Here is a 9,814-nt window from a genome sequence, read left to right on the forward strand (position 1 = left end):
GTGTACGAATATTTTGCAAACATTTGCTCAGCCGGATACCCTTGATGAAAATTTAATTACTAGAATTGGTATGACTTTCAAAGATGTGGAAGATGCATATAGTTTTTATAAACCGTATGCATATGAAGTTAGATTTCCTCTAAAAAGATACAGGGAGAAAACATATTGGAAATGGTTGACTTGTTCAAGAGAGGGGAAATGTGGAAGTAGTGCAGATGACAGACCTAGAGTACGTAGGAAGCAGTCTGGTCGTACCTAATGCAAAATAGGGATAAAGCTTAGATAAATTTATGAAGACAAAAGAAAAGAAAGTCATATATGTATGCATAGAATTGGTGAATTTGGAGCATAATAATGAGTTCATCAAGCAGAAACTGAGAAAAGACGGCTTCATTGCAATAAAACCTACGATCCAGAATTAGTGGATTTTGTAGGTGCAATTCATGATAGCAGAGTACATCAGCACTGTATTGTTTACATAATTTCAAGCATGCATGACGGTCTAGAGAATGTTCCGATCACAGCGCAGGACTCGAGGAACATGTAAGTCATATGTGTTGGCTTTAAATATTTTTAACGTGACATGATTAATAAACATATGTTCTAAATTTTGTGCATGTTTATCATATTTTTTTGAAATAATGTACAGGAGGACAGCTAGGAGGCGGGAAAGATGTGCAAATGATGTAGCTAAGCAGTTAGCATTTTTACGTCATGTAAAAAGCAAAATCCTCAATTTTTTGTGACTTCTAGTTGGATAGAGATGGGAAGATAGTTAGTATATTTTGGTCACATGCCAGCATGCAAGGGGAATACATTGATTTTGGACATGTTGTCACCTTTGATATGACCCATAGGACAAATCTATAAGATAAGCCACTCACTACAAGAAAACGTTAAAGGAGTGTCGGTTATTTAAAGAGTGTCGGGGCCAACACTCTTAATGGAAGTAAAAGTGTGGGTTTTACTGCACCGACACTCTTAATTTAAGAGTGTCGGGGTCCCGCAGAAACCGACACTTTTAATTTAAAAGTGTGGGTGTTTTCCACACCGACACTCTTATAGAAATTACCCTAATCCCCAATCCTCTTCTACCGTCGCGCGTTTCCTACCAGTTATCCCCGCTCCTCCGCTCCGCCGTGCGCCGCCTGCTCGTTCTGGCGACCTCGCCGAGCCGTGCGCTGCTCCTCCGCTCCCCCGTGCGCTGCTCCTCCGCTCCGCCGGTCGTGCTCCTCCTGGCCCGCCGTGCGTCTCCTCGCCAGTCCTCCTCCGGTCGTGCGCCTCCTCGCCAGTCCTCCCGCCGCTGCTCGTTCTGCGCCGCTCCCTGAAGTCCTGCGCTGCTCCGCCGGCCGTGCGCCTCCCTGGCACAGTCCTCCGCCGGCCGCGCGCGACTGAGGTAATCCGTCGTGTCCTCCGCCGTCGGTATCGCGCAGTGCTATAGCGCGTCTCAGTCCTCCGCCGTGCGTCGCTCCCTGTGCAGTTCGCCTGTGGTCGTGGTGGGGACCAGCGGCGCGGGGCTCCGGGCGGCCTCGCCGAGGCGGGCGGCCAGCGGCCTCTCCGAGCTCCTGGCGACCTCGCCGAGCCGAGGCGAGCATCTTCCTCGCAGAGCAGGGCTGCCTCGCCGAGCCGGGCGCCGCAGTGCATCACCAAGCTCTTCGCCACGCGCTCGCACACCGTCGCGACACAGGTAATTTATTGCATAACCTTCATGTTGTGGTGCTGGTTCAGTTAAAAATGTTGATTCTAGTATATAGCTGACATTGTCTGCTTCAAATAATAAATGTTGTTTTGTCCTCATTTGGTCACTGGGATGATTCTAGTGTAGTCCGCTAATTGAGTGCGTGCAAGAGTTAAATTTAGTTATCTCAATCTCAGCTACTGCCTTGACCACGCTCAATTTGATTTGGCTGAAATTTAGTAGTCCGATAATGTTGTTACTCGTATCCTTGATTATATATTTTTCTAATGTGTAATTGTAGTGATGCATTAACCTGTTGATTAACCTATAATTGCTTTAGTGTTTAACTGTTTATAAATGGCCTTTTGTACCTAAGTGTATATATGTTGTTAAATATGTGTTGTTTCTTTAGCTTTGAATATGAGTGACGATCCAAGAAGGGCGATGTACGATGGATTCGACAATGTCACTCATGGGCACTCTGATGCATGGGTGAGAGTTGCAGATGAATTCGTGGCACTCGCATTTGCTGGTGATGCTCGTTTAGCGAAGTGCCCATGTATAAAATGTCAGAACTTGGTTCGGTTGAAAAAAGTGGAGCTCTCGTATCATGTTTTCAAACATGGCTTTATGTCGAACTATCTGGTATGGCATGAGCATGGAGAGGTGGACCATACTATTGAGTCGGATGGGGACCAGGATGTAGACCGAATGGAAGAGATGTTGGAAGATATTAGAAATGAGTACCCAGAACTACAGAATAATCAAGCTTTTCCAGAGGATGTGAGAGAGTTCTACAAACTTCTTGAAGCCTCAGAGGCTAAAGTGCATGAAGGAACCAGTGTGAGCGTACTTCAGGTGGTAACACGTCTTATGGCGATGAAGTCAAAGTACACCTTCTCAAACAACTGTTACAACGATATTGTGAAACTGATTATTGATATCAGCCCACCGAATCATAACATGCCGAAAGACTTGTACCATTGCAAGAAGCTCGTAGCTGGTCTCGGTATGAATTACCAAAAGATTGATGCTTGCGAGGACAATTGCATGTTGTTCTGGAAGGAGCATGAAAATACCACACATTGCATCCACTGCAGTAAGTCAAGATATGCAGTGGTGCTAGATGAGGATGGAAACGAGGTTACGACAAAGGTGTCGATCAAGCAACTCCGGTACATGCCTATCACTCCACGGCTTAAGCGTCTCTTTCTAAATCAAGAGACAGCAAAGCAAATGAGGTGGCATAAAGAAGGGGATCGTCAGGGTCAAGATCCGGATGTCATGGTGCATCCCTCAGATGGTGAGGCCTGGCAGGCTCTCGACCGTTTTGATCCAGAATTTGCAAGAGACCCTAGGAGTGTTCGTCTTGGTTTGTCGACGGATGGATTCACTCCTTACTCCAATAATTCCACTTCTTACTCATGTTGGCCAGTTTTTATGATGCCCTATAATCTCCCTCCTAACAAATGCATGAAGGAAGAGGTCATGTTTCTTGCCCTTATTGTTCCAGGTCCGAAGGATCCTGTAACGAAAATCAATGTATTTATGGAACCGTTGATTGAAGAACTAAAAATGTTGTGGCAGGGGGTTGAGGCATATGATAGTCATCTGAAATGTCGTTTTACTCTACGCGCAGCATATCTATGGTCAATTCATGATCTGCTAGCATATGGCATTTTTTCTGGTTGGTGTGTCCACGGCATACTGCGTTGTCCGATATGTTTGGGTGACTCACAAGCATATAGGTTAGAACATGGTAAGAAGGAAACATTTTTTGATGTTCACCGACGCCTCCTTCCCTATAATCATCCTTTTAGAAAGGATACAAAGTCATTTCGAAAAGGCAAGAGGGTTAGAGATGGGCCACCGAAGCGACAAACTGGTGAAAATATCATGAGACAACATCGTGACCTAAAATCGGGCGTAGGAGGTCGGTTTCAAGGGTATGGTAAAGAACACAATTGGACACACATCTCGTTTATCTGGGAGCTACCTTACACGAAGGCATTGCTGTTACCACATAATATAGATTTGATGCACCAAGAACGTAATGTTGCGGAAAGCATCATAAGCATGTGCTTCGACTTCACCGGTCAAACCAAAGATAACATGAATGCAAGAAGAGACTTAGCTGAACTTTGTGATCGTCCACACCTTGAGCTTAGAAAAAATCCAAGTGGATCTGAGAGTCGGCCACAAGCTCCTTATTGTCTGAAACGACAAGTGCGAGAAGAGATATTTCAATGGTTGAAAAAGCTGAGGTTCCCAGATCGCTATGCGGCTAATATAAAACGGGCAGTTAACCTCGACACTGGTAAACTCGTTGGGTTGAAGAGTCATGACTATCACATTTTGATTGAAAGACTAGTGCCGGTAATGTTTCGTGGATACTTTAGTCCCGATGTGTGGAAGATATTTGCAGAACTCAGTTATTTTTATAAGCAAATATGTGCTAAGGAAATCTCAAAGAAATTGATGTTGAGGTTTGAGAAGGAAATCGTTGTCCTTGTATGTAAGATGGAAAAAGTATTCCCACCTGGATTTTTTAATTGTATGCAACATTTGCTTGTGCATCTACCTTGGGAAGCGTTGGTAGGAGGACCTGCACAGTTCAGGTGGATGTATAGTCAAGAAAGAGAATTGAAAAAACTCAGAGGAATGGTGCGGAATAAGGCAAGGGTTGAGGGGTGTATTGCAGAGGCGTTCGCAGCTAGAGAGATCACATTATTCTCAAGCAAGTATTTTTCAGACACAAACAACGTGCATGCGCAAACGACACGGTACCATGTTGCCGAGCAAGCTCCAATCACTGACCTAAGTGCTTTTAAGTGGGACGGTAAAGGTGTCGGAGCTTACACATCACATCTTGTGGGAACGATAGAGCGTAACAAGACCCTGCTTTTTTTGTATGTCAATATGCCAGAACTTCATCCTTATTTCCAAATCTTTGATAGCATATATAAACCCAACAAACAGCTTACTCAAAAGCAGTTGGATGACCTACGCTTGAAAGGGTTACACGGTGGCCCGTCCTTCGTGCAGTGGTTCCACGAGCATGTAATTTCCTCCATGCCTATCTTTTTTCTAACTTAAGTTCAGATGTTACATAGTATTTATTTTTATCCATTCCTCATTTTTGTAGTGTAAGAAACCTGAAGCCGGTGTCTCCAAAGACTTGCTACAAATATCACATGGTCAATTGACCGCAAGAAAATTTGATCGCTATGATATTAATGGATACCGTTTTCGAACAGCAAAACTAGAAGCGAGTCGTCCACTTGCAGCTACAACAAACAGCGGAGTTGTAGCAAGTTCGTATAGCGACGATGGACAATTGGAGGACTATTATGGTATTGTTCAAGACATAACCGAGTATACATTTGGAGGTCACAAACCTTTGAGACTTGTGACGTTTGATTGTATATGGTTTGATCCACATGTTGGCACGCGAGTTGACGAATTCGGGATGGTGGAGGTAAAGCACGCATCAAGGTATAAAGGCAATGAGTACAACAATATCATCCTGGCACATCAAGCGCATCAGGTGTACTATTTGAGTTATCCTCATAAAAGTTTTAAAACCTGGTGGGTTGCATATAAAGTTAATCCAGAGGTTCACCCTTACCGATATCAAAACTACAATTTAAGCACCAATGATGATGATGATGATGTTGTCTTCCAAGAAGTCGGTGATCAAGCAGACGATAGCGACAATGATAGTATTGTATCCGAAGGGGCAGGACTAAATGAGTTAGCTTCTCTTACCGTAGAGTTAATGGAGGAACCAATTTCATCAAATTCAAAACGTCAAAGGTTTGAAGAAACAGTTCTTGAAACACAACAATGGGTTGAACAACTTAATACACGTGTCGCCGAAGAGGACTCTGATGCTGACGATTTTTGATACATAATTCATAGATGTAATGGCACACTCTTGTTTTTGTTTATTTAATATGCATTACTTTGTGAAAAATTTATACATACTTACTATTTTGTGAATTATTGCAGATGTTTAGGATGGATTCGTCTGGTAGGAGACCCAGATCACGAAGGTCGAGGGGTTCCAGTGGTGCTCCTAACATGTTTGAGGTACTTGTTTTTTTCTTAGTTTAGTTACTGGGGCCAGCTAACAATCTAAAATTGTTTACATTTCAGGGCACCACAACAAGCAGGAGCAGGCAAGAGCAGTTGCTTGCCTCCCTAGAGCAGATGCGGGGTAGCAGCGGACCCTCCAATACAGAAGGGACTACTTCGCGTGCAGCTGATTTAGTGGCACCTACTATGGCACCTACTGCGGAGGCGGCTGTGGACGCGGAGGCTGAGGAAGCTGCCGCAGAACTGGACGATGGAGAGGAGACATCGGGAGCAGACGCTTCTACAGAGGAGGCTGCCACACAGGCTGCGCCACGGCGTGCCATCAGGTATTCTTATTATAGAGTTGAAGTTTTATTGTCAAGTTGAAGTTTTAAGTAAATGATTTGCATTGTTAAATAACAAACTTTCATTTGTAGGTATCGTCGGTCCCTCACATTGAAGCCTTCTAAACCCTTCGATCAGCGAAGGGTTATTGAACCGAAAGGCACCAGGGCGTGGAAGGAGGTTAGTTGGGACGGGACAGGGCATCGCACACCAATCCTCACAGAGTTGGGGATTTGTTTGCGATTCGCCTACCCGGCGATGGTTACAGAGGGCGGTCAAGAGATAGCTGCTCATTACTGGGCTCATTGGGATCTCAAGCCGTACGGGAACGACGGGACACACACAAGCAAAGTGTGGGATTTGTTTTGGGTAAGTCCCTTATGATATTCAAATTGAATTCAGATTTTGCATTTGTAAGTCTCTGGTGATCTTCAAATTTGCAGGGCCAATTTCGCGTGTGCGACCCCTATACCTTGGATGATTCATATGTGCGTGAGGTATTCAATGGCTCAGCAGATAGAGCTGTAAAGGGTATGATGTATAAAGCACGATTGAGGGCCGTCACGGTGTACCAAAAGCGTCAGGGGAACTATTGTGACGCGAATATGGCAAAGGAAATTCACCTGACGGCTCAGCAGTACAAAGAGAGTGAGGTGGATTGGTTGAGCCACCATTCGGATGCTTGGGCGTGGATGTGCGAGTATTGGGCTTCTGAGGAGTTCTTGGCCATATCTAATAGAAATCGTATGAATCGGTTGAGCAAGCCTGGGGTCCACTTCTTCGGGGCAGATGGACACATTGGCAAGGCCGCACGTATGGTATGTGTCAAATTGCCTGGTCAATTGTTAATTGCATAGACTTGTCTAGACTTTCTAATCATGTGTTGCAGGCGGCTCGAAATGGAGTGGAGCCTACTTTGCTTCAAGTCTTCGTCGAGGGACACAAGGGTCCCGATCCGAATCACCCGGAAATACTGAATGAAAGTAATGCGACAGAGAAACTGGTAAGTATGAAAATCGACTCTAAGATGAACATGATATGCCTTTGTTGTGACTTGGATGATTTTTTCACAGGCTCGCTACATTGACAACGTGAGAGAGAAAAATGGTCCAGATGCGGATTGGCTCACTGGTGAGTTCGATACGGAGGCGGCTTATAAGGCTGGTGGAGGCGTGCCACATGGGAGGTATATGCGCTTGTCACATTGTTACTGTTTAGTGATGTCTTGTCATTTACTACATATATATATATATATGATACTCTTACAGGTTAGCAATTGGTGACGGTGTTGTCCCCCGTCGGAGTTACACTAGACGGTCCAATTTCTCAGCTGGGTCAAATCGACCCCGACGACCATCTGCACGTGAAGGAGAGCTGCTTGAGAAGATGACTCAAATGGAGGAGAGTATGGCCCAATATAAGCAACAAGTACAGCAACAGATGCAACAAATGCAAAATTGGATGCTACATCAGGTATCAATTTTTTGTTATTTCGTTGTTTCTCAAGTCCGATTAACTGAAAAACTGATGAATAATCTATTTGCAGATGTACGGAGGTGCCGGAACTCAGTTCGGCATGCCGCCTTTTCAACAACCCCCTATCATCACACATCCGGTGTCTGGACAATCATCGGACCGCTCCACTGCAGCGGCGGATGGATCACAGGTACAATCGTCTACTAAACATCATTTGTCTGATAATCATTGGTTGCTTGCTCTCTGTCTTTCTACATGTTTGCTTTTACATGATCTATTTTAAACTTTTGTCATTCGCATGATCTATAGTTACTTTTATTGTTGATCATCGTAACTTCTTAATCATAAACAAGAGTGTGTCTTCTGTTTCAGGGTTCTGCAACTTCTGTCCAAGACCAATTGATGGCATCGGGTGTGATAGGAGGGCAAATGATGCCGTGGGCACCTCGCCAGCCAGGCATTTGGCCACCGATGCAAACACAGATGTCACCGCCGATGCCGTGGGGATTTCCTCCTCGCGTGCAGTCACAATCACCAGGATTGCCCTCACACTCACCAGGATCAGTACGTTAAGTTGATATCCTTTGCATCTCTATTTGCTTCGTTGTTTAAGCAGTTACTAGAAAACATGCATGTATATGTTGCAGTCTATGTATATGTTTAATTAGTTACTCGGTAAACTAACAAATGTTTGTTTCTTTTAAAGGGTTCGGGCTCACATCATGCTAGTCCGCCTCCGGATCCGAGCACGTTTATGGACTTATTGATGAACACAAGTGGCGGCGGCTCCAATGACCCACCAACGGAATAAATTAATATGGAGGCTTATGTGGAACTTACTATCATTGCGTTTTGTATGGACTTTAACTTGTTTTAGATGGATTTGAACTTCTTTCTTATGGACTTGAACTTGTATAAATATTGAATATGGTGCTTGTGTTATGTTATGTTGAATATGGTGCTTGTGTTGTGATATATTGAATGTTGTGATATATTGAATATTGTGTTTGTATTGTGCTGTTATGGAGGCTTCCCATCCGGGGAGGGAGAAAAATAAAATTGGGTATTAAAAAAAATTATTCACTAAGAGTGTCGGCCCCCACATTCTTATATGCGCCCAGCTAGGCTTCTGGCCGTGCGCGCAGTAAGAGTGTCCGCCATGTGGCTGGCCGACACTTTTAAAATAAGAGTGTCGGTTGCGTGTTGAACCGACACTTTTAAAATAAGAGTGTCGGTCCCCACACTTCTATACGAGTAAGAGCGTCCATTTTAGAGTGACGGCTAAGAGTGTCGGTCAACCGACACTCTTATACTTAGAGTGTCGGCTTATTTCAGTAAGAGTGTGGGGTTTTGGCCGACACTCCTTGCCTTTTTTCTTGTAGTGACTTGGCATGTTCGTTGGTGCTAACCATCATCTGCAGTGCACAGTGTTTGGATTTTCTTTGTTGGGTGACAAAATTGTTGAAACATTCGAGTGGGCGTTTAATGCACTCAAGACATGTATAGGTGACGATGGACCGCGAGTTATGCTAACTGGTATGTTATCTATACATTTATTGTGCCATCCTTTATATATAATTTTAGTACAATCTGGCGATGATGTAAATACTTATTTAAATAATAAGTAGATTGTCTATTTGAGTTTGTTTAACAAATGTGGTTGTTTGTTTTGATGTAGATCATGCAATGCTAGTTGCACTAGGGAAGGTCTTCCCTGCCACGATACATAGATTATATTTATGGCATGTGCCAAACATATTTATGCCATTTCTCAATTATTTATACACAAGGTTTGCAAATCAAGATTTCAAGACAAGGTTCCAATCTACATTACACTATTTGTTGACTCCAACTAAATTTGAAACTGCATGGTGTATGCTCTTACATGATTTTCACTTGCATGAAGATTTGCGCCTTAGAAAGTTATATGATATCCGAAAGGATTGGATACCAGCATTTTTCAAACATGATTTTTGTGGGGTGATGGTTTCTACAAAGCGTAGTGATAGCATGAACAAACTTGTCAAGGGCTGTCATGTAGACGCGAACACCGCACTACATGTGTTTGCTAAGCAGATGATGAAGATGCTACATGGTAGGAAGATGTCTGAGTCGAAAGAAGAGTTATTGTGCAAAGTATGTAACTACCAATATACAATGTGCTGCTTGGAATATTATATCTAACTAGTTTTATATGTACTTCAGGACTAGACAACAACAAATATGTTATATATGTTC

The sequence above is a fragment of the Zea mays genome, chromosome 5 (assembly GCF_902167145.1).
Source record: "Zea mays cultivar B73 chromosome 5, Zm-B73-REFERENCE-NAM-5.0, whole genome shotgun sequence".
Taxonomy (NCBI): Eukaryota; Viridiplantae; Streptophyta; class Magnoliopsida; order Poales; family Poaceae; genus Zea; species Zea mays.